This window comes from Zeus faber, assembly GCF_960531495.2.
Source record: "Zeus faber genome assembly, chromosome: 22".
Classification (NCBI taxonomy): domain Eukaryota; kingdom Metazoa; phylum Chordata; class Actinopteri; order Zeiformes; family Zeidae; genus Zeus; species Zeus faber.
The window spans coordinates 20,860,991-20,886,301 of record NC_137209.1 but is presented as its reverse complement, the minus strand read 5'-3'; the positions used below and the strand labels follow the sequence as shown (position 1 = coordinate 20,886,301).

Below are 25,311 nucleotides of genomic sequence, written 5' to 3'. Positions count from 1 at the left end.
TTGCATGTGGTGCAGGATGCCCAGGCGCCAAAATAAGGGCACAAAGCCTCCCCGTCATTTCTGCATGACCTCTCAGCTTTTCCATTTTTTCCACTATTTACATCCATTTTCTGTGTTTTTTCTCTCCGTAGGTGACGGGAATGTTAATGAGCAGCCAGGTTAGAATGCCACTGGAGGCAACAACAGGCGGGCAAGGGAAGCAAGGGATCTGATAAAGTTTAGAGATTTTGATGAGTTTGAATTTGTTTCAACATTTATTTTTCTGTGTAGTTTATATGTATAATAATTCATATTTTGAATTTATAATTGATATGCTATATACACCTATAAATATATTTTGTATATTTGATATATATTACTGTTTAGCATTTTTTCCTGCTTCAGTCTATATTGAAAAAGTTTTAATTGTATTAATTTTTTAAGAATAAAATACAACTTTTATTATTATTATTATTATTATTATTATTATTATTAATAATTATAATATTAATAATACATTTATGTTAAGGTTTATTTATGCTAATTGCCTGGAGTGAAATGCACCAATCCTCACCACGACTACTTCCTCGTACAATATGTAAAAGTGCCTGGCAGAAAAACATGATTCTGATTGTGAATATATATACTACTATTTTCATTAATCAATTATAATTTAAGACCAGAAATATTGCCCAGTTGCCCCGGGTAACCAGATTGGGTCGTCTGGCTATGTCATCAAGCGCCATAAAACTTGCCGTCCGTTTAGAAATCTAGGGATTTACCTACTGATCTCAGTCAATTATTGAAATACGGAAACCACTGTGTCAGTCTTGGCAACCAACAGCTGGGAACCACATCTGAAAGAACAGAAGAGGCTGACGTTGGAACCGCAAATGGTAAATGGACTGCATTAATACAGCGCTTTTCTGGTCGTTTGGCTGTTTGCTGTGTCTGCCGCTGGATGCCGACTCCACAGCACTTTTGGTAACTACCTATCACAAGCAGCCATGAACGGCGACGGCGTAACTCCGTTGCACACGCTAACGTTTCGTTTCCGACCCTGCCCACCGAGCAAAGCTAATTCCTGTGGGTCCGGCAGCCAGCGGCGGACACGGCTTAACCAACACTGGGAGCCACCGCCAAAACAGCGACCATCCAGCAAAGCTTTGTGATAGCGGCAGCTCGCTCCAGAGCTCGGCTCTACCGCCAGTGGCACTGCCGGCCGTGCAAGCACCTTGTCAGGAACCCTCGGGGGTTAGGTTCCTTGCTCAAGGACACCTCGGCAAATTAGCCGCGAGGAGCCGAGGATCGAACCTTCAACCCTCCCCCGTTTCAAGATGACCACTCATTGTGAAAGCAGTGCCGTATCGTGCACGTGATCTTACGGTGGCGCAGTGCATTGCACTGCTGCCTCACAGCAAGAAGGTCCTGGGTTCGATTCCCGCCTGGGGCGCTGTTGGCACCGTGCTCCGGCGGGTTATCTTCCAAAAACAGGAGCCTTTCTGTGTGGAGTTTGCATGTTCTCCCCGTGTTCACATGGGGTTTCCTCCACCTCACGTCAGTAAGGACCCCCACCAAAAACATGCACCCATCATCACCCCGATACTTATCACCTGGTCCCCGGGCGCGTCCACGTACGCTGCCCACTGCTCCTGGCTGTGCCCCCGGAGGAAGGACAAGCCAGGATGGGTCAAAAGCAGAGGAGCCATTTCACCGGCCACCATCAAGCATGTGCATGTGTGTGTGTGTGCAAGCATGTGTTGTGGAGTGTCGTGTGACAATTAAAGACTGTTTCTTCTTTCTTTCTGTTTCTTAGTAAAATGGCCGTTCCTCATTTTGATCCCGAGCCCCGGTGCGCGGCGCGGGAACTCGGAAATAACTCGAAAGAACTCAGAAGAAGTCGAAAACTAGCCCCTTCCCCCAGCCGCCGCCCCTGTTCCTTAGCGCAGTAACCCTCCCCACCTCCTCCCCGGCAATCCTGTTATCGCGCGCAAACCCCCTCCCTGGATCTGTCGGCCGGCAAACAGATTACGGCGCTGCCCGCGGAACACAATGGGCTCGGCCGTTTGAAACCGCGGGGTTTCGGGGGGTGGGGGTTTGGGGGGACTGTCCGATTCCCAGGACCTGATTGGCCGCGGCCGTGCAAAATAAACGCTGGGGTCAATATTCCGATCGCGGCGGATGCAAATTGATGAGAACTTATTAGAATGAAGGAGAAAAACACACGCAGCGTGATGACCCAGGCGCCAATTAATGCAATTTTCTTGACTTGGATTTTCACGAGTTGGAACAGTCGTATCAATTAAAGATGACAGGAACCCTCCGAGATATCCACACTCTGTGCAGGTAATGGATAATGAGACTGGTGGGGCCGTGACACGGTTGGAGGCAGGGCGGAGGAAAATGAGCGAATCGCTGATGTGAAAGTGTGAAGGTGTTATTTGTGACATTCAACATGAAATCCAGCTAAATGGAGAGCAGATAGGCTGGTTGAGAATAATGAAGGTAATATACAGTATGAACGCTGGTTGAACTTAAGTAATTGTTGGTAAGGTTGGGTTATATTTATCTTAGGGAAAGCGCCTTGTTGTGACAATATTTCTAAGTCAGCATAGCTAGATGTACGTAAACCGTCATGAATTAACTCAACAAGAACTGCAGAGGAAAATATGAAAAAAAAAAAAAAAAAAAAAGGCGATAGGAGGCTCTAATCCCACCTCGCGCATGGATTACGGGAGACGACAAAAATCGATGTCACGTCGGTGGACGAGCGCACGACAGCAGAGAACACCGGCGACGGTGCGCGGCGTTTGCCGTAAAAGTTGAAATGCTTTAACTTGTTGCCGTCCTCCTCCACGGCATTACAGTCGGGGTGGGTACGCAGCTACCTCAGAGACCTGGAGAGAGGGCAGGGCAACACGGCAGAACAAGCGGAAATGACATTTTGGAGGAATTTTTAACATTCATTAAAGTTTGCAATCAAATATCAATAGTAAGCTGCGTTATTACATTTGACAAAAGACACAAAATAATTTTGTTTAGTATACTTGATTGGAGTCGTCACCGTAGCAACACATCGGCACGTTTGTTTTTCGTTTTGCCGTTGTACCGCGCCGTTCACAAAGTGTCGTTATCCCGTTCCCGTCTACCGTCCTCTATCTGAACGCCACATAAATGGGATTGTATTTTTTTTTATCCGTTGCAGTGGTGGTGGTGGGCTTTGGGATGGTCGACTTTAAGTCCACTACTAATCAGTGGGCCTTTTCAATGGGGAGAAAGGAACAGGAGAATGGAGACTCGGTCTGGAATTGAAAAGGACCCTGATGGAGCGCAAGATAACAGGGCTGGATTTTATTTGGTCGCAATATATTTAAGATCTCGGGGGCAACTTCCCATTTCAGTCCATTGTTGAATTTCAACAGTCACTGCCGGTTGTTCTTACAAAGCATTCGGTGGGAAAGTTATTATTTTAACCCTGTAACTGGATAGTGTGACTAAAGCACATCACAACATAGGAATGCCAACGGTCTCTAAAGTTACTCACGGTCAGTAAAAGTGTAATTTTGATTGAAAATGATTAAATGAACCATAATTTGCATAATTGGAAATATAAGGTTGGCAACCCTGGTGGTACATCAAGATAAAATATGCAACAGATGAATTCTGAGTAAATCCACACTTTTTCCCCGTCAAATTAAAGTGAAAATAGAGCTCGCTCTAGTGGTAGATTTTCTCAATTTTGTATGAAAGCCCACTCACCACTGACTATTTATGCTACAGTTAATATAAAAAATGCATCGCATTGGCAGCGCTCACACGCCTTCGGACACACAGGAATACCTATTGTCCTCTATATTATACATCTGTTGTCCACCTACAGTACCCAGCCTGCATGAAAAATAAACACTAGTCGGCATCTGTACTTTTGAAATCCTTGAGGCTCCCTCCACTAAAATAAGATGGGTCGCGGAAGAGATGAACGTTAATGCCATCGGGGGCGGGGGTATTTTGGTTAAATCACGGGTGACATCCGGCGATAACGTCCATTTTATTCTTTTTTTTTTTTTTTCCACCGTTCCTCTCTGTAATTTTGCAAAAGAAAAAGAAAAAAAAACGAAAAAAAAAACGCAATCAGTCCTCATCATCATCATCGCGATTGCCGGTCACAACAGTTTGGAGACATGATTGAAACCATGAATACATAAGTCTATCCCATATACGTAAGCCTATTCCCTTTATCTATTCTATTTTATTCTATATATTTTTAATCTACTCTATAGTATTCGACTCACTGCATTACGTTTTAGGAGTCAGTTAGTAGAAAGACATTTTCTTAGGTAGCTACTGTGTTCAGTCTAGGACATATTGTGTGTAATCACCGGGTGCATTGCATTAACATTTCACTGCATATATGTATGAAAAGATGTATATGTATGTGAGGACTAAACCTCTTGAATCTTGAATGCAGTACTCAAAACCTGATTTGGACTTTTGGCAGGCTGACCCGTTTCCCTTCGCCTTACCCGACTTGTGTTCTTCAAACACTGCTTCCAGTGGCTTTTACGCGGAATATTCCATCTAACGAAGCGTCATCTCGGGGGACGGGCGATTCATTTCATTCATGCAAATTTCTGTGCTTTTCCAGAGCTATCCCTTAAATCCCCCCCATGTTTGTCTGCCGCCACGCGGGGAATACTTCTGGCGTTGGGATGAGAAAATAGCGCAATTATCATTGATTCACACGGCGTATGCGCAGAGCGAGAGGGGGACAGACTTATGAAATGTGGCATGCCAAAACGCTGTCACAGTCTGAAGTTTGATGGCTCACTCGTCCGTGGCCCCTGCATCATGTTGTCTTCACCAGCTGCCGTTTGACAGAAAGGGATTCTTCCCGCTGAGTGCAAAGACACAGCTATCAACTTAAGAGGCTTGACAGCAACAGAGAACAGAACCTTCTATCTACTGTATTTTAATGTGTGGCTCTTTGTCATTTATTTGGAGTGCGCTCGAAACAAAGACACCCTCAAAGCAGAGAGCCCCGACGCTTTCTTTCAACGTCTGTGTCAGGTCAAAGAAAAAAAAAAAATACATACTCCATTAAGGGAGATGGGTCGCAGTTTTTTTTTTTTTTAACTGGCATGAAAACAAAAAACTGAGTGCCATTACTCCGGAGCCGCCTTGATGAGTTAATACGGACATCGCTCTTGGAAAGCAAAGCAGCACGGATGGACCGCTATTATTTGAAGGTTTTATAACAGCCATTAGGGTACACCCAGTGACCAGACGGGTTCTGAACGGCACAGAAAGGAGCCATCTGCCTGATACGCCAAGTAGACCAAAATATTCAAAATAACCGTCCTGCTTTTCCTGCCTTAACAATGGACGGCACATAGGGAACGTCACGACAGTTGTTTTCGAAAGTTATGGTTCCCAACAAACTCATTTTACATTTTACCCGGTGCCGTCCAGCTCCTCGCGTTTGGGATCTGTGGGTGGATGTCTGGCTGCTGTGAAGGTGACCGCTTCATGTTGCCGTTCTGGGAGTTGGGGCCGGCTTTCAGGTCTATTAGCCGCAGAGCGTCGGCGTTATGAGATGATTGTTCCTCCCATATGTTTCTTCAAGCGCCGTTCTGTTTTGGCTATCCACGGGTGGGCTTCCGGTCCCTGCTTTTATTATCTATCAGTTTGCATTCCATCAACGCAGGACTTTGTGTTTAGCGGCTTCCAGGGCCTCAGTTGAACGAGCCCTTATATTTCTTGAGTTTCTCGAGTCCTTGATCGTTACACCGTTCGGGTAGTTGAGTACTTCTGCCAAGCTCTATCTTTACATTCGCTTCCGGTATTAGTCTCCAAGGAGCACACAGTCAATGGCTTGACTGCCTGATCTTGTAACCGAGCATCTAGAGGATCAATGCTGTGGCATATAGCGACTAGATAACTTCAGTTATCGCGGCTGTCCAGATCTTGATTGGTTCTGCACTGGTGTCTTCTATGACACCGTCTGGACGGAGCCCGGGCAGTCAAGTTAAGAGGCTGACGGTCGGTGGCTTGTTCATGACAAACAATGGAGTAGGGCTCATGTGCAGGTCTCGTCCAGCATTTCTCTATGTCTTCTAGCTTGCATCTACAGTATCTCCTGGGCATCAATCTGACGTTGACATGGTCTTGACATGGCGTAATCTCTGTGATTCGACCACCGCACACCCATCGATTTCCAAATGCGAGAATGGCTGCCTCTTCAGCGAGTTTGGGTGACTAGTTATTACAAAACGATGAGTAACTAGTTTCTAAGAACCAAAGTGCGGATGTTGGTATTTTACGCACATGAAACTTCTTCATATCTCCCCTCCAATTGATGTTGAAGGGGCTTGTTCCGTTCCGTTTGTTCAGCCCAGACACTGTCAAGTTGTCCGGGTTCCACAACATCTGTCGACCACGTTCCTCCGGGCAACAAGCCAATACGACTCTCTTTGTACCCATCTTTCTCACACTGGAGTAGGCGAGCTAAGTGTTGGGGGTCCTGTCCAACACCGACCGGAAACCGTGATTCAGATTTCAGCTTTAGAAAGAGAAATTGATGAGCACCGACCAAGAACAAAGGTGCCCCCGTGCCAATTGTAAAGCAGGGTGTGTGAGAGGCCGCGATTTCACGGACACTGATTGTGAGAGTAGGGCCGCGCTCGCAATCCTAAGTAGATCATCGTAATTAAAACATAAATTGGAGACTTGACTGCACACAGTAAAGTCGCCTGTACAAGCTCCGGGTGGTATTGATTCTCGCATGCACTTGGAAACAATTGCTCTGATTTGCAAAGGCTAAAATATGGAAGCCCTGTAAATAAAATCAATAGCAAACAAGACGCCCGGGCTCTTCAAATAGTAGATGGAGAATTACAATCAGGCGAACGGTGTTGGGAGTAATATGCACGGCAGATGCGGGAGACGCAAGCTTTACCGTGCATGCAGGAGGGGGGATGTTTTTTCAATAAATCACGGACCAAAACAAAGACACGCCAATGCAAAGATGAACAGGTGATATGGCAACGATGAACGGCAAACACGAGGGAATTAGGGCTGGGTGAAATCACAATGTGGCTAAATTTCACACTACGTCCCTGCACACTGCATTGCTGCTAACGGATGGAAGTCAATTGTTGTTATCATTATTTTTTTAATCGGCGGTAATATAATTAATTGTAAAACAATTAATCTATACCAATGGATTGCCAGATGTCTTTGCCGCTGCTGTTATCTTATTTTTTTTTTTTTTAATTGGACTACTAAATACTACTTATTGACTGCCAGACGTTTAACTCATGACTTAAGTGACAACTTCCGCTATTTGGCATTATTTATGTTTTATTGCAAACGGACAATCAAATGAAAGGATACAAATGAGATTTGCAGCAATATTGTACTACGCAATCCTCATATCTCGTCCCTCATCTCCAGGTAATAATCTAATCTATATGTGTGCACATATAAAAGAGTATGACCTAATTCACAATTTGTAAACCATATTATTTATTATTACTACCATTTATTATCTATCTACTTCAACCAAATAAGAGAGACAATCCATGAGGGTCAGAGCATCCCTGTAGAAATAGTTCAGTCGTTGCGATTCCAAGGCCGAAATAGCATTCACAGGCTGCACTGGATGCTGGAAATGTGCAGTATTTACCCTAGATGGTCGACCATCTCCTTGATAAAGCAATTCAGCCGCACAAGGACGCTCCAATGAAACCGAAGATTTTTATGTCCGCAACAATGAACATACTCAGAGCAGCAGTACGCCGACAGGAGCTAGGGCATAATATGTGCCCCTCGCAATTTAAAAGCACAATAAGTGCAAAGACACAGAGAGGACTTTCAGCCACAACAGCTAATAACGCCATAGCTTCACCAAAGCAGTCACAGTGCCCTGCACAGCATTCTTGTTCTTTTATTTACAGTATATTCTACCGTGCCCACCAGCTACGCTGAGGGATCAGGGTGAAAAAATGTGGAAAAGTTTATCCAAAAGAATACAAAAAAAGTGGACAAGTGGTAAATGTTTCGGGCCTCTGAAATAAGTTTGAAATCGAAAAAACAACACATTCTGAAAGGCCGTTGGGGCCCAAGGTCGCAAGCCTCCTTTATGGGAATTTTTCCCACCTTGCCAGCTGACGGCATGTTCCTCACTGAGCGAGAGGGAAACACATTGACTAACTTGTGAAACTCTCTTCTAAACGGTTTTAACTGAGGAGAAGAGTTTTAAATCACCTTTTCTCAACCAATTACAGCAACCACTCCATGTTTAATAGAGTGGGCACACCGGGTCAACTCATAATGTTGCATGAAGAGCTATCTAGTCCGGAAAGGGCTCAATTATAAAGCGGCGGCTCTGGCTGAAATTCGGAGGCTCTCTCTCCTTTTGTTTCTTTTTCCCTTTGTTTAAATTAGTACAGCGTGATGGAGGAAAGGAGGCACAACCGCCGCCACGAAAAAAAGGGACGCCATGTGCTATGGCTGAGGGGGGATTCTGCCGAATTGGCTTTGGGCGCGCACCTGAACCGCGGCGCGAGTCGTCTCGAACATTTTAAAATACCCTTGTATCCAAACTAGGCGGCAAGCTTCAGCGGCGTGTCAAGTGAGAGCACCGCGATTCAAGTTCCCTTCAGTATACAAATGTCAAAGAAGGACAACAGTGACAACAGATACCCCCAACCAAGCACTTTGGGAGACAACCTCGCGACGGGATGGACCGATGTGGCCGTGGAGAGAGCTTCAGCTGGAGGTGGAAATAACAATAATAATAATAATAATAATAATAACCTCAAAAAACAGTTTCCAAAATGCTTTGACAGATGGAATAAAAGCAGAGTGTTCAGATCACAAATTTAAAAGGTAAAGGAAGGTAAATAAACACAAATTAAAGTCATTCATTAAATCGTAAAAGCGGATAAAGAGACAAAAAAATAGCGGCAGCAATGGGAATGGATCCGTCATTAACCGCTAATGAGCCACCACACAAACGACTGGGACGTCTCTCACATAGTGGCTGAGTCCAGACAAATACCCAAAACTAAAAATTCCGACTGAATAATGCCAACCAAGGGCTGAGCTTAGGCGCCGCACCTTTCATTTCCAGTTGTTGAATAAACCCCGTGTACGTCAAACACTTTCCCCTCCGTTCTGAAGAGAAACCTAGCCTCAGTCTTCCCTGAAATGTCTTTTTTTTTCCCTTCAAGCTCGGGACGGGAACTTGAATTTGTGCACGTTTGCATGCACGACTTCCGGGGAAGTCTCCAAAAGATAGTCCCATAGTCCAGCTGATCAGCGCCGGAACGGATGAGATGGAGATAGAGATGGAGGCATAGAAAGGTGGTGCCGATTGAAGAGGAAAAAGCCGGGTTTGAACAGGTGAAATGAATTTCAATTCCCAATTTACCGGCCCCTTCCATGTGTAAAATCAACGTTTCTCAAGCACGTCCGTGGTTTAGTGCGATATACGTTACAAGTTTCCCCCACCAGAGCACATTTAATGGAATTATAAAAATGTTTCTTAATTTGGCAGCCGCTCGTCGTTTACTTCCAGGACTTTCCACGCGTTCATTTGAATTGCAAATGACATTTCAATTCCCCCCCCCCCGCCAAAAAAAAAAAAAGCAACATTTGAAGCCGAGCGTGAAATCACACTTCCAGTGCCCTGTGTGAGCCGGGAAAGGAAGGAAGGAAACGGAATGAAAAGACGCTGATACAGGTGACTCGGCGTCCACTGAGGTTCCAGGTGATATTTTCCAATCTCGGGCACAGGTCGAAGGCAGCAGTGAATTCATCACATTCTTACAATAACTAATGTCTTTCTCTTTCCTCCCTTACTTTGTTTTTGTGTCCTGTTTTCAATTCCTTTTCTGTTTGTATCGTCATGTATTTCCATATATTATGGGAGCGGGAATATAACTGCTAGGTACACACATGAGCAATCGAAGGGCAAAACAAATAAATAAATTATAATTATATATATATATATATATATATATATAATGTAAAAAATATGCACATAAATGAATGAATTTTTTTTCTCCATCAGTACTCAGTATCGAGCCAAAAGAGAGTACTCAGCGCTGGCACTCACACAACGGTTCATAGCTTTGATATGGAGTCAACAGAGGAGGGCGGAGGAAGAATAACAAAAAAAGAAGAGGGGGGTGGGGAGGGGGTGGCGGCGATGGACGGATACATAGATATTAGAGAGGGAGGGTGAGGAAGGAAGGAAGGAAGGAAGGAAATAGCGTTCACGGAAAAAAAAGAGAGAGGGGTAGGAGACCTTTATCTGGCAGACACGCTGTATCCTCAAAGCGCCTTGCATCCACACACACGCACGCACGCACACGGTCGACGCTAGTGGCGGAGAGGAAACACAATGAATTAGCGAGTGGCTGACTAACAGAGTATGACGTGTCCAAGGCCTATCACTAATTATGCCTGCGCCGCTGCAGCCTGTTCTCTTACCACGGTACCAGGAAACCAGAGGCCGGAGCCATCACTGCTTCAATCAGCCCATAGGTGAGTGACGCGGCCCTTTGTACCACACGCTTTCACTTGTTAAAAATATATATAAATATACACGAACAAGCGCGTTCCCTGTGTCATGGAAACAGGGGGGTAAAGACACCAGACCTCACCTCGAGTTTGGTCCAGTTGGGTTGCTCCGTTTGGTTAAATGCTCACAGAAGTGACTGGATTCACAAATTTCTTTCGGGTTTTCTCAAATTGTATCTTGTTTTTCCAATCCAAAGAGTTTTTTTTTTTGTTTTTTTTGTTTTTTTCAAAGTGTACCATGTATATATGTAACAGGAGACGCCGGAAAAGGCAAAACCAATTACTGATAACGCTGATACGGCTATTAATGTTAATGTTGGTCGTTTTGAAAGCGAGGCTCGATATCAACATCCGTTTCTATATCCGAGGATTTGGCAGATGCAGGGGAACATTTCCAAACCAAGAGAGAAATACCGAATGCAGCAGGAATTTAGGCCGATGGGTCTCCTCAGCGCAGAAGGGAAGGTCTTCTCTGATGTCGTGGCACAAAGGCCGGTAGCATATACAGACTGTATATAAAGGCAAAAAGCTTAATGGGAAGAAGGAGCGTATAAAATCTCCATGTGGTGTATTTTGAAGCTTGCACAGGCATCGCAAGCTTGATGCGGTGTCGAACATGTGCAGGGCATTTCCTCTCTTTCAGGCCCATTTCCGAGCACACTTTGAGGACATTTAAGGTTTGGGTTGAACAAAAATATTCTATTTATATACAATTCTGGATTGATGTATTGTTGGATGACTTATCGTTAGCGTTTCCCTTTAGTGTGTCCGAGTTGTAGAGCTGCTGACTACTTTTTTTTTATTTTGTACATTAAAAAGGGAGAGCAGCAGGTGACATCACCCTGTAAGAAAAAGGCCAACATTCAAGTTCAAGTTCAAGTTCATTCGGACGTGAGGATAAAATGATTATTCCCCTGTTCCTCTCCAGAGCTGAAGCATTGGTAGAGCTTTGAGGAAAGGCCCCGGCCACAGCACCACATAAACGCGCGCAGGCGTACGTCGTTCAACTCTATGGCCGAAAGGACACCAAGACGACGCACTCCACGCGAACGGGCCTTTCCGCCGGCCTACTCTCGCTGGCGGCGCTCTCCCCCCGTCCTCCCGCCGCGCGCCAGTCGACGGGTGACCGGGACAATGGGTGAGGTTGAGAAGCTGCGACGTGCCATTTATCTCCGTCAGATGCGGTTGGACGCAGGTTCTTATTGGCTGAGCAGGATCCACGATCGCTAAGGCGGCACAGCCATCTCTGGCACGGTGCTAATGAAAGCGGCGAGAGGGGAGGAAGAGAGAGGGGGGCCCCCAGCCCCGACTCCCGACACTCCGAGGGCCTCGCACTCTGCTGCAGACAGCACTAACCAGCGGGGGAAAAGTACAGCGATCGTATTATTTTACTTGTGTACACATATAGATACCCTGGGAAGTTCAAATTTATATGCTCGGAAGTATTGGTACATTTTATACTACTTCCGCAGCAAAACAGTCTTGGGGTGAATTCCCGTATCGTACGTGCTACACAAGTAAAAAGCTTGAAGTACTTTGCTTCAGGTTTCCTTTTATTGTTTGGAGGGTTAGGGTTAGTGGAGCAACACTACAAACTTCCCAAAAGTGTAATTGCCCAAGTTGAGTACAAATGCCTCAAAATTCGACTTATCAGCAGTAAAAGTACAACTGCCCCAAGTCCAGCACGAGTTTGGCCATTAAAATAACCACAAAGTTCAATGTGCACGCTGTTTTGGCGGTAAAATTGTTTACTTTGAATAGCCACCGGCCGTTGAACCGTCTTCACTGAATTCAAATCCAACCATGAACATAACCTGGCACAGTGGGACCCGTTGGATTTTGTGATTAAGGAGCCGTCGGCGTACTGGTTAGCACACTGGTGGGAAAACACTGCCGCAGGAAGGACCTTTCTCGACGGCGACGGAGAGGTTTAAGTTTTGCTGAGACGCCTGAAAGTCGGGAAGGAAATAAAACACCTGCGTCAAAACTCGTAATTCAATGGCGCGGACGGCGGGAGGAGTAGAAAACCTGCTGCCAGCACCAATGCCCACCAGGAGTGCTCAGTCCCTTCGTGTAGATGGATGCATGGAAGGATCACAGACAATTCAGAGCGTATAACCTTTAAAAAGGCGTGACCCATCTTTGTGCCACGCGTCGACACTGTGCACCACAGCCGCGTATCGTTGAAAACTCAACGACGCGTTTTGTCTCCCAAGACGTGTCACTGCGCTTCGACTCGGGGACAATCCCCCCAGATCGCCGCGCTCACCGCCCGTCGACCGCTCGGAGCCCGCACCGGAGATGTTTAGGCAAAGCGGTGAGTTCCTACCTTTCAGCTCTCAAGCCGCCGTCCCAACAGTTGGAGAGCTGCGGAGGGAGGGAAGCAGAGATGCATTCATTACAACGCAATACTTTTGTCTGTTCCCCGCGTGACACAAAGTCGCCGTCGTCGGCTGAAAGAATGGGTCAAGAGGCGCCCGTGGAGATAGCCGGGGCCGGCGCATTTCACCGCGAGGAAATACCATTAAGCAGAGACACAGCGGCGACGCGATCTGCTGCCCTGAGTTCAAAACCAATTTGGCACTCTACTTGCTTTGCACACTGTAAAGGGCAAACATTTATTATCCGCTGATTACATTTGGCAGGCATATGTATCTGACAGTTAAGCCCTTGTAATTTTGCAACCCGTTACCGGAGAGAAAGAAAAAAGGAAAAGAATAAAACCGTCCTTCCTCCGCCACTGGCATTTAATCACAGCTTGATTGTGGTTTATATCTCACGTGTTTCGTTGAGGCGCAAAAAAAAACAAAAAAACGCCCGCGAACAAAAGGGAGACGGGACTCGCCGGGTGAGGAGCGGGATGGGGTGAGTCGCCCAGAGCCAGTTATTTTTTTTTTTTATTTATTTTTTTTTAACTTCGGTACTTAATTAAAATGTGGGCGGACTCAAAAGGTCAGAGATTGGCAAAAAAAAAAAAAGAAATAAAAAAAGAAAAGGGCCCCGTCGCCGCTGATTATGTGCATAAGGCTCCCAAGGTCTCACAGATTAAACGGAAGTTCACTTTCAAAAGAGGTAGAGGGAATGACAAACAGCATAATCTACTCGCTCCCTTCCACTATTCTCTCTCTCTTTTTTTTTTTTTTGTCTGGGGTCTTTGACGCCGGGCTCCGGCTCCGGCTCCCAATCCATTACACGTTATGGGTCGCGTCTGAAGCGCCGTTGTCAAAGAGGTGAAAAGGCAGGAATCCGTGGTTCATACACAAGCTTTATTGTAGTGTCATTTGGGCCGAACGGCGTCTGCGAGCTACCCCGCCGTACAGCCCTGAGCTGGTCCGCGGACGGGCTCATTTGCATTCATATCCTCTGGGAGTGAATGCATTAGTTAATGTGGTACCGTAAATCACTCGCATGAGGACTTTGAAATACAAACTGTTCTATTCAGAGTTTTTTTTTTTTGTTTTTTTTATTGCAAGTTATGCTAGACGGAATCAGGGCGCACGGGTTTCATTTCTCACATTTTAGGTATTAAGTATTTGTCCTCCTGTAGACTTCCAAGAATGTCATGAATTCGACAGTCATTGTTTAGTCTGGGGGACGGAGGCGGGATAGATAGCGCCAGAGAAGAATATGACAGCCAGAATCTCCCCGACTTAGCTCATTATTTGCCCCCCCCCCCAAAAAAAAACACTTATTCACCAGATGAAATACATAAAATGATTAATAGGTACACTCAACAGGCAATACGAAAGCCATCTTTCTCAAGGTCCTAACACCCTGACGAGATTTATAGCTAATAATTGGATGTGAATTTAACGGCTACGGCGCTATCAGAGTTTCACCGGGGAACTTTGTTTGAGAGACCAGCGCGGGGAAGCCAATCTGTTCCCGGCATACTGATATACCGCCGTGTTACCTGGCGATGAGGCGAAGAGGAAGTCCATCTCAAGCGCCAAACCCAACGCTCGACGGCAAGCCATCGCTCTTACCATGGACTCCTTTCGGCGCGTCCAGGACTCAACGGGGAAAAGCCTACTCCTGCCTACGTCACAGCGCGCTCGACGGAACGACCGCCGGTGTCCGTCGGCGCTCTGCGTCGCATGCTACGTCGAGGGAACTTTGGCCACGGCCGCCGGGGACACTGCGCCACTCCCCCCTCCCCGGTCTAACCGTGGGGTGCAGCAGCCTCGGGACCGGCGCCGGCGGGGGTTTCGGGGGTTAACACTCTTATCCCCCAGTGCCCTTCCCACAGCATCCGACGGCATCTAGACGCGTTACAAATCACGAGGCGGCGTCACGACTCGCACTTTCAATCATTCCCGGCGCGTTCCCCGACTAAAATAATGTTGTTTTTCTGTAATAAATACTCTCAGTCCTATGGGCTGTAACCGTCTTGTATCTTCCCTTGCCTGTTTTGTCTGTGACAACGTGCATTCCAATGTATTCATTACAAAATGGCAAAAAAAAACAACAAAAAAAACATGAAACCTGAAAATAGTTGACACTTTGCATTTTCAACTCATTCAATGTTTGTGCCACTTAGAAACGGTATCTACGCTGAGGCTGCTGAACACTGAAATGTGAAAAAAATGCGCAAAACGCGAATCCGTTTTGACACCGTCTCAACAGGTTTAAGTTTATGTCTTCAATATACCTGGAATACCCAAAATAAAACACTCATAAGTGCTCACGAAACAGACTTGACGACCTACTTTAGACCCCATCTGTTGTGCAGGCGGCGCCACGAGAAGAAAGGCGCGATTAGCCAGCGAGGCTGAAACAGGTTGTGAGACTCCGGGTCTTTTTTTTTTTTTTTTTTTTGCCGCGCCGCAAATGGGAAAACACATTACCGCCGCGTCACTTGATTTGAAATATCTTTTGTATGCACAGGACGATTTCAATTACGCTCGCTCAAAAAGCGAAAGGTAAACACGCCGGCCCCCGTCGTAATTAACGGGATCGGGGGGAGATTTGTTCACCACAAAAGGCGGCGTAAGGGGGCCCGCCGGCAGAGAGAGAGGGAGAGGGGTGAGAGCGCCGACGTGTCGCCATGTTTTCCCGTTTGTTTCTGTAACTGACCGTGCGGCCGCCAAAGACAAATATGCTTCCCCCCCTGCACGTAAACACCGTGCGGGGGTGATCCAACGCGCTTGGGTGGGACGACGGGCCGCCTAATCCGAGCAATCTGCAACGACTGCACCCGGGCGCCGTGTTTGCTCCGCCGTCGATCCCGCGCCCCCGCCTCCCCCCGGCCCGAAACCGTTTTCGCTTCCCACGGTCACTTCCCCGGCGCTCCCGGCCTATATTCCCCCGCCGGCTCCGTCGGGGATCCAAAGCGTTACTTTCGCCCGTAGAGCTTAGTGTCGGGGGTCACTGTCTGCCCGGCACCTCGCGCTCCCTTCTCCCCCTTCGCAGTGTTTCTTTTTACCCCCCCTCTCTCTCTATCAAAAGTCTCTGTCCGCTGCCCTCCTGACAGCCACCCATCAACCCGGGGCGCAATTTAAAAAGCCCTTCAACGGCTGCCATTCCGCGGGGCTGGCTATCAGCCCGGCTGCCAGAGCCAGACAGGGACTCTGCTCCAGCGAGCAAACTCTGAACGTCGGGTCGGTTTCACCCCTGTTGCAAATGGACTGAAGGTGAAAGACTCCATTTCCTAAAAAGAAAGGGGGAAAAAAAAAAAAAAAGCTCGCGAAAAAGATGGATTTCGGAAACTAGAGTTGCCGTAATATGCAGTTGACAATTCACCAAAAAACGTGAATACATAATGCAGTGTGAAGTTAAATACTTAAATTTGTGAGGGGTGATAGTGGTATCACCATGCAGCCTGTTGAACTGCATGCATAACCATGACCCTAATTTACCAAAACAGAACGGCAGAGGAAATTCCTGCCACACAAATGGTATTTAATATGTCCCCTTTGTGTGTATTCAAATATATCTATATGTACGTATGCCCGGCTGTGTGGATCATTTTTTTTAGCTATAATTACACGGGTACTGCCTACACCTAAACCGAGTGAATGCACTGAAGCGGAAAGGTGGAGCTGCCTGCTTTTCGGCACTACTCTGCTCCAATTCGTCTTTGACGGATTGTATGTCCTACGTAGCGAACGCCACGTGAAACCAAGTGCTGTTTTCCCAGGTTGCACCAAATTAACGTCGGTAAAACTGCATCGCCGCCGAGGACCACGGCACAAAACCCAAAGATACAACTCGCCAGCGGTAGATGCGCGGGACGTTTTGATATCTGCATCAAACCGTCCCCGATACCTTCACTTCACCAGTTCCTCAGACTTTTTTTTTTTTATCCCCCCCCCCCCCCCCATTGTAATTCCCAAGGGTGGAGTACAAATGTCTCTGCCTAGCTGTTAAGTAAATGCCACCTGACAAAAATAAGATGCTGTAACCCATTCACTGTACAAACCTGCATTGTTGCCATGGTGAACGTGAGTGAGCTGTTGCTGCTTTTGTTTTTTGTTGTTGTTGCTGCTGTTTCAGGGGCATTCCTTTTGAAATGACCAGCTGACAACTATGTTGTTATTTTATTTATTTTATTACTTATTTTATTTTATGTTTTTTTGTGTTTGGATTGTATTTCTTTGTGAAGCACATTGTGTTGCCCTGGTCTGAAACGCGCATTATAAATAAAGTGTGACTTGACCAGTTGGGCCTGACCCTCGAATTCGTCACTTTTCACCTCCACCGGCGTTGAATACCACACAGCGCAACCACAATTGAAATATCAAAGAGTTGATGTAATGTTATCTATCTTTCTAATGTTTTTTATTTTTCGATCGTGTCAAAATAAAGCGTGGAATGGACCCGCTGCGGCTGTTCGCTTCTCAAATTGTAACGGGCGTGGTAAAGCGTAGTAAAACTGCACGCAGGAGATGTACTACAGTAGAGTCGAGGCAGCGTTGACGCAGCGGTGGACCAGACGTGTTTTAGTGCAAACTGTTTAACAGTCATACTCAAGCCCCTCTTCACCCACTCAGCTGGACCTCTGATAACCTCAGAACCGCCTGCAGAAACACAACACCGCTGAGATATCGACCGTGTTGGGTTGTGAGGTTGAGTCAGGCGACTCGACAACACAAAAAATTAAGAGACGGCGGTAAACTTCGTATATCATTTAACTCTTAACCCATTTAAAAATGGGCGTCTGTTTGGCTCATTCTAGAAATGTTACTCAGCTGTGATGGCAGCGCTGCCTTGAAGCCACCCCGCGACGGTTTTTGCCAGTTGAATAAATTGCACAGCCAGAGCCTATAGCCGGAGTGTTCCAGCTATTCTGAACCGCTGCTACAGCCAATGTGCTGTGGACTCTCTTGCCATCAGCCAAAGCTTTTAGTCTATTCTGCCGCTGCATGGGCTTTGCCCACAGCCGTAAGCCCGCAACAACAAAAGATCCAGTTGGCTGGGTAGCACTGTTATGTACCTGGGGATGTAGGCATGTTTTCCATGGACGAGGGAGGGTAATTGTTGGTCCCATTAACATGAGAGAGAGCCGAGGCTTCCAAGCTTAAAATTGCCCGGAGGGGAGCTGGCATTGTGGACAGGAATCTTTCCGGGTCCTATTCAGCAAAGGAAGTTAATGGATTTTAAGTGGGTCGTCTTGAGTTAAATGGAATACGCCACCAATGGAGAGGCTTTGATACGGACGAGATTAAGCCACGGCCGTGATTTGTTGTGTAAAAGCCAGCGATTGTTTGGCCCAAATAATTATAATAAACCTTTTTAAGCATTTTCTACGTCAATCAAATTGTTCTTTTCACCGTTATTACAGTACATTGCGTTACTTATTACGGTACAGTAACTGTGTAACATATGTCGAACATGGATTCCAATCAATGTACATATTTATCATCATGAATGGCAGACCTGGACAACAACATCAACTTTTGGGTAAACAGTTGTGACCATGAATATCAATGCCCAGGAAAACTACCATACGGCAAACATGAATAAATTAAATTCAACCGTTAACCACTCTCAGTCGCCGTTTTCAAAAAATATGGTTATTATGATTATTAGTAGTATTATTATTGTTGTTATTGTTATTATTATTGCAGAAGAAGCGATAGAAGTAATGATAGTACTAGCAACAATATGGTGCACATTTTGTAGTATATCTTTATAGCATGCTGCCATGGCTCATTCTATAACCTTGAAATCATATTATCAAGCACCGGCTTAGTCTTGGGGTAAAGCCATGAGTAAATGAACAGGAAATTCAAAATATCGTAGATACCATACATTGAGTATATTGATTATTTCCCTTATATCCTCGCTATATTAAACATTTCCCCTTAATGATAGGAATGTTTCCAGATGCCCCGCCGCCTCCCTTTGGTCCGCGTTGCGCTATCTAGTAAGTGAAGGATAAGCCCGTGATGGAATGTATCAGTTAATGGAACGATTGACCTTCCCTCACCCTTCTGAAATAGCCCGACATCATTAGCGCGGGGGCTAAGAGAGGCTTCTCCAGCCATATGTTACGATAATTACTTTGCACTGCCGCGAAGGCACATAGAAGGTTGAGTGGAATATATGGCGCTCTTGCCTCCAAAGTTTGAAAAGTGAACGACAAGGGATCCTAAATGCATGTAATAATATATTTTTATACTTTACCTTTTAGTACGCTTAAATCAAAAACATTAAAGATGAGGACCAAAAATCTAAGCGGCGATGTAATGATTCAAGATCATGATTATTATATCATTATTACGATGCAGATTCAGAACCTTGACGGTATGAAAAAGTATGTTGTCTTGCACATGCGAGAGGCTCAAAAACCCTGCGTCGCCTGAAGGAAACATCATTTCTCAGTGGCCTCCACTATTTCCATTTGCGCTCCTTGAGATCTCTCCCACCCCCCGATCCACTTGCTGGCCAGGCCCGCTCTTATAAAGCCGCGTACATTCTGTCAAATGACTCCAATCATCTCCCCGTAGCGTAAAGTTCCCGGGCGCACGAGGCGCAGAACGCAGGACAATCGAAACAATGAGGAATGTGTGAGCTGATTAAAAGGATGCGCCGCTTTGGGAAGGACACCCGAGGAAGATTCGCATTTAAAATGCTCCCAAGATTGTTCTAAACTCGCATGGAAATAAATGTAGAGTAGGGATGTGCCAAATGTTCATCCGCCGGAAATATTGACAATAATATATATACAGTATATTAGCAAAATAAAATATACTATGTTAGCAAAATTAAACATATGTATATAATATTAAATATAATAACACAAATACATGTGTAAAATAGCAAAAAACTAAAGAAAATCATATAGATTCTAAAAAATGAAAATGAGATATTTAAATAAAAAAAGGTCACGTCTGGTACGCATAATTTGACCATTTATGAGACGCTGTTCTCCTTAACGTGCTGTGCTGGTAGTCGATGTGTGATGATCCAACAGTGCTAGCAACCCATGCTACTTTCACGTATTTGGGGACACTACTTGATGTGCTTTTGGGGCTAAATGACGTTTAATAGCTGCTACAACTACAGTCAAGTAGCCAGAGCTAACTAATAGTGATTCATTTTAACAGGACAGAATGGTCACATACATAACTGCTAATAAAAAGCAGGTACATCAAAAACATGACGTAGGTGCTGTTTCAGACACAAAGGACTCGCTGTTTGAAAGCAAAGGTTTACCTTCATCATCCTGTAATTTTATGATTAAACATCATTGAAAATAATAAATCGAAAGAAAAATTGATTTTGTCATGGGTAGAACAAAAAACTATTTTTGAATAATGGGAAGAAAAAAAAAAAGTACAAATACATACAAGTAGAGGAAAACTTATGGAAATAAAAAATAAATAATAAATAAATAAATAAATAATAACCCAGGCCAGACCATAATCAAAAAAACAAAAAAAAAAACAACACAAAGATGTTGACAGTGAAAATTCCATTAGCTGGTAAATTAGTTTAATGTTTGTGTTCATTTCAAGCTTGAGCTATGTGCAGCGAATAAAAAAGAAAAAGATGCATCGCAGTCAAAACACTAGTAAAATGCACCGGGGAAATAATACAGTGGTAGACCAAGGCAATAAATCAAAACTAACAGGCCAAAACCCTTGATTTCCAACAGGAAGTGTGTGTATGTGCGTGGACGAGGCCCGGGTAAGTATGTGGGGTGTGAACCGATATATAAAACGTCAACTCTCAGGGTAACAGTAGGAGGGTTATTATTCTATTTTTGTTTTGCAACATCTCCAGACCAATCCAATGCCTCCTTACATCATGCACCACACGATACAACAACACAAAGGAGTTGTTATTTAAATTCCACTCGCTCTTGTTGTAATATTTTGTTCGCTTCGGTACAGCCGCGCAGCCCTCCGACGTGTACGTACGCCCCGTAGGCGAAAGCCCGCGGACACCCCACGTCCGCATGACGTCCAAAGAATCACCCCGAACTGAGACATCCGCCCCGCTAGACCCGCGAGCTATGTTATTGCGCGGTGGAGACGTCGAGGAGCAGAGGCGTCTCAGCGACGGGGGCGCTCAGGGCCGGCGCACGTTTTAATAATCCGGTGGCGGCGCTCACTCACCGCGAGGGATCGCCGCGCGCAACGCCCGAGCGTCGGCCGGAGTGGCGTAAAGCCCGCAGCCGTTGAACTCGGGAGCAGTGGAAGCACATTTGTATGTGCGGGTTGAACCTGCCACTCGGGAGAGCGCGGTTCCCGCGAAATGCCTTCGCCGTCAGAGCGATTGTGCAATTTGACAAAAGTGCATCTGTTGCTCCCGTCAATATGTTCTTATCCGTCAGTGCCGACTAAATGACGGCGCGGCACGAAAACCCGGGCCTTAATGCATTCATCGCATCCATCTTTTGTTGAGTCTTTAAGCCATTGGAATCCGGTTTTTCCCCACAGGCGAGGCGGCAATTAGGGCCCGAGCTGTCTTGTTTAAAAAAAAAAAAATCAATCAGGAGTTACACAACGCTTTGTACGTTTACAACGCCGGCACGCTTCACTCCTCACAAACCGAGGAACAAGAGCTTCCTAAAGATTGTGACACCAAGCATAAGGCGCCGGAAATGGGTTCTGCAGCAATAGTCATTGGAGAAACGAGTAAAACAACAGGAAAGCTATCGCCCAGTTATTATGAGATGTGCAGGGGAAATTAGCAATGAGATCTGGGATGGGGTTGAATTGAATTGTACACAGCAGGAAAGTACTACCCTATAACAGTACAAGCCTGAGTCAGAGCATGCAATGCATTTAAATTATGAAATAATTGCTCACCGGCTCCCAGTTGCTGGCGAGCAACATATTGGAGACCTCAGGTTTACAGATGCTGGTACAGCAGAGTAAACAGTGGAGTTGTGATTCAGAGTTAAAAAAAAAAAGAAAAAAAAAAAAGGTTAAAACCCAGTTCTTCCAACAAACTGCCGAAACAAAAATCTCCATAAATATAACAATGGGCTTCAATGCCGTCGAGTTATTCAAACGTATTTGGAGAGTCTCCAAATCAGCTGCGAAATCGAGCCCTAACAGACACGATCACATTTTTATTCACATATTGAAATAATTGACAGGTGTGTTTTTAGGGATACATACAGAAATCTTACCACATATCCTGTGGCAGGATATGTGGTAAGATTTCTGGATTTAAAATAAAAACTTGGTTCAAAAACAGTTGTTTTGGTTAAAGTTATGGCTTTTTAGTGAGTTCAAATTCAGACATTTGGCTGATTTGTTGTTGGTTCGTGTTTGCAAGTTTGTAAGGTATCAAGAATGTTTTAGCTAAAAATGTTACCCATCATCAAAATAAAAAAATACATTAATAAATACAGGTTTTGGAATGGAGTCCTGGAAACACGGAAACTCCACTTGAAAAGGACTCAGAAGGTGTTGAAAAAGCTTGGGAGTGAGTCATGTATTTCCCTGGCATTCAGGCGAGCCTGAGGGACGTCGGATCGCCAAAACGATGCCCGTCTTTCCACCTCCACCCCGGTTGTTCGAGCGCCCCGCCAGCTGTTTACTTCCAAGCAGACGGTGGGACCAGCGGGCGGAGAACAAAAGGTGGGGAACATCTGCCTCCGTGAAAAGCACCGCGTTCTCGTCGACATCCTATTTATTCTGCGTGGCGAACGGCAGCCGCCGCACGTCGGCCCTCGCAGGCCGGTCTGCCGGCGCGTCTCAATGCCGCGCTGCCAAAACACCAGGCGGGGAAGGGACGGGCGCTGGTGAAACGATGCAAACAGGCGTTCGGCGCTTGACGAACCGCTTCCCCCTCCCCAAACGAAGGGGAGGGGGAAGCCGACGCAGCGGGGAAGCACCGGTCGCTTGTTGTCCTCTCCATACAACCTGTCTCTGGAGAGTTGAGTGCCAGCCCGGGTCGCTGTGTTAGCGACTGTTTGGCATGATAATTATATTACTCACAATATCACTTCGGTGCACAGGGATATCTACAATAACACTTTGGTTTGACACTTTTTGAGTGATGCCGTTACTCTTTTAGTGAACGTCTATTTTAACTGCTGCCACTACTGCACGCCGCTTGTATTAGAGGTGCTGCAACTGATACTTGTTAAGTGTGTACATAGATAAAAATTTAATTTGTATGTATTTATTGACTGTAGTGTTTTTTTGGTTTTTTTTTACCTGAATTTCTCTCCTCTAGGATCAATAAAATGTTAACTAATCTCATCTTAAATATTAGGACAACTGTTGTCTATTAGGACTACTGTTTTGTAAGGTGCATAACTATTATTACTTTAAGGCCACTTCTGTGAAGCTGAAATACAATAATTTGTATTTCATTATAGCACAATATTCTGTTAACACACATTAACCCTCCTATTGTCCGGTCAAATTTGACCCGTTTCAAGGTAAAATATTTAATAAATATATATATATATATATATCTTTTTTTTTGGAACTAGGCTTCAAAACAGCTATATAAGCACAACCAAACAAATGAATATCATTTTATTTGATTATGGAGGTCTCTAAATTATTTTTTTTATACGTTGTGCTCCGGGCCAAATCATTAACCCAAACCCAATATGTGCTGTATGGAGTGGTGAGCATACAACCTTCAGAACATAAGACCCTGGGAACATAGGACCCTGGGAACCGAGGACCCTGGGAGAGCACATAATGTCGAACTCGGGAACATGGAACCTATTTGTCATGGCCCAGTTATGTGACATAAATGTGGGGAACACAGGACCCTGCGAACATAGAAATGACCTCACATAGTGACTTCATCTTAACTTTGTTGTTAGATGTGTTCAATAGTATCAAATGTTCCTTTTTATCTCTCTCTTGACTTGCACTATGTTTGCTCCTGGATTGCCCCATAGCGATTAATAAAGTCTTATCTTAACCTCCTTAATGCGCCGCGTGATCAGGAAAACCCAGGTGACGTAACGCCTGCCAAACCGACACCAAATCTGTTTCAATCACCGACATGGAATGCATTCTTTATCGCGTTCCTGTCTCTGAATGTACTTGTCCCTGTGGCGGTCACAAAAAGCCCTTTCAAAGTAGTTTAGGGCACAGCGACGATCCTTCATGAGCCCAAAGAAAGAGGTCATTCCGAGGCATGGGGCTGTCTTTTCTGTATTTTACTTCCACCAAGGTCAGTAGGTCTCCGCTGGCTTATGGCCCGTTCTGCTGGGAGCTGCAATTAGGACACGAAGCCGTGTATCACGCCGGGTGAGTCGCCCGCTCCAGGTACTAGCTCGTCCTACGCCCAACCCCCCCCGCTCCACCAGGCCACGCTCATCCCACAAGGGGGATTATTAGTTCATATGTAAATATGAGAAATAGGAGCAGGTTTCACCTCGCCTGCGTGGATTGAGGCAATTGTATGCCGGGGAATGACATATTACGTTTGTACAGCCGAAGCCGCCGCAAACGCCCTCCGCGGCGATACCGTTATGATCGCGCATGCTAATTGAGGGAAAGGGAGCGGGCGGCGACGCGGGCTTACTAGATGCCGCCGACGCGATAGGGATTCGTAAGAATCGAACGACGGCGGGAAAAGGATGAACGATTACCAGGTGCAAATTACTCAAAATAAAATGCAAATCAGATCCCGGTCATTTGCATAACCCCTCCGTTTACCGTGTCAAGACGCTCTCCTCCCGGTGCTCACGTGAGGAGCCCGCTTCCCGTTTTTTTTCCTTTCCTTTTTTGCATATGGCGTCGGAGAGGAGAGCCAGCGTACCCTGCTGTGGCGGAATAGCTTCATGCCGAGATCAGTGGAGTGCACGTGGTTCAGTGAACACTGTTGTACATCCTTAATTTTGCACATCGCGGGAGACGCAACCCTTCATTCTTCCTCACTGGGCCGGACCGAGCCAAAGATGCAAATGCGGTCGGCCGACCGTGGAACCTCGATAGGCAACTTTACAATTATGGAACAGCCAGCGCTCTCCACGCCGCCAATAACAAACAACAACAACAACAACGCCTGTATAGTATTTGCTTGCTGTAGCAAATCCCTCGTTCTGCAGTCGTAGTTACCCTTATCTTTACCCTCAATGGCGCACTAAATATGCTTTGTTTCTGCGCCAGGAAACCGCTTTCCCGCTGCTTTACCCTTGTAGTCACGCTCGTAAAAAACGACTCAGAAACCTAAACCAGATACCGACACAACATGACAAAGTTGCATTGCGCTCTCGTCTCTGAACTCCCCGACAGTTAAAGACATTTTTTATTATATATATATATATATATATATATATATATATATATACATATATTTTTTTAACAC

At 45.6% G+C, this 25,311-nt stretch overlaps 1 protein-coding gene across 2 annotated transcripts in view; it reads right to left on the bottom strand.

The window, feature by feature from the left end:
* The window catches only part of LOC307247249 (receptor-type tyrosine-protein phosphatase delta), a 225,232-nt gene that overhangs the window by 166,248 nt on the left and 33,673 nt on the right, over nt 1-25,311 (bottom strand). For both annotated transcript variants that reach the window (XM_080023355.1, XM_080023356.1), the window contains exon 2: nt 12,896-12,933. The gene's annotated coding sequence lies outside the window, so the exon portion shown is untranslated. The remainder of the gene's footprint in view (nt 1-12,895; nt 12,934-25,311) is intronic.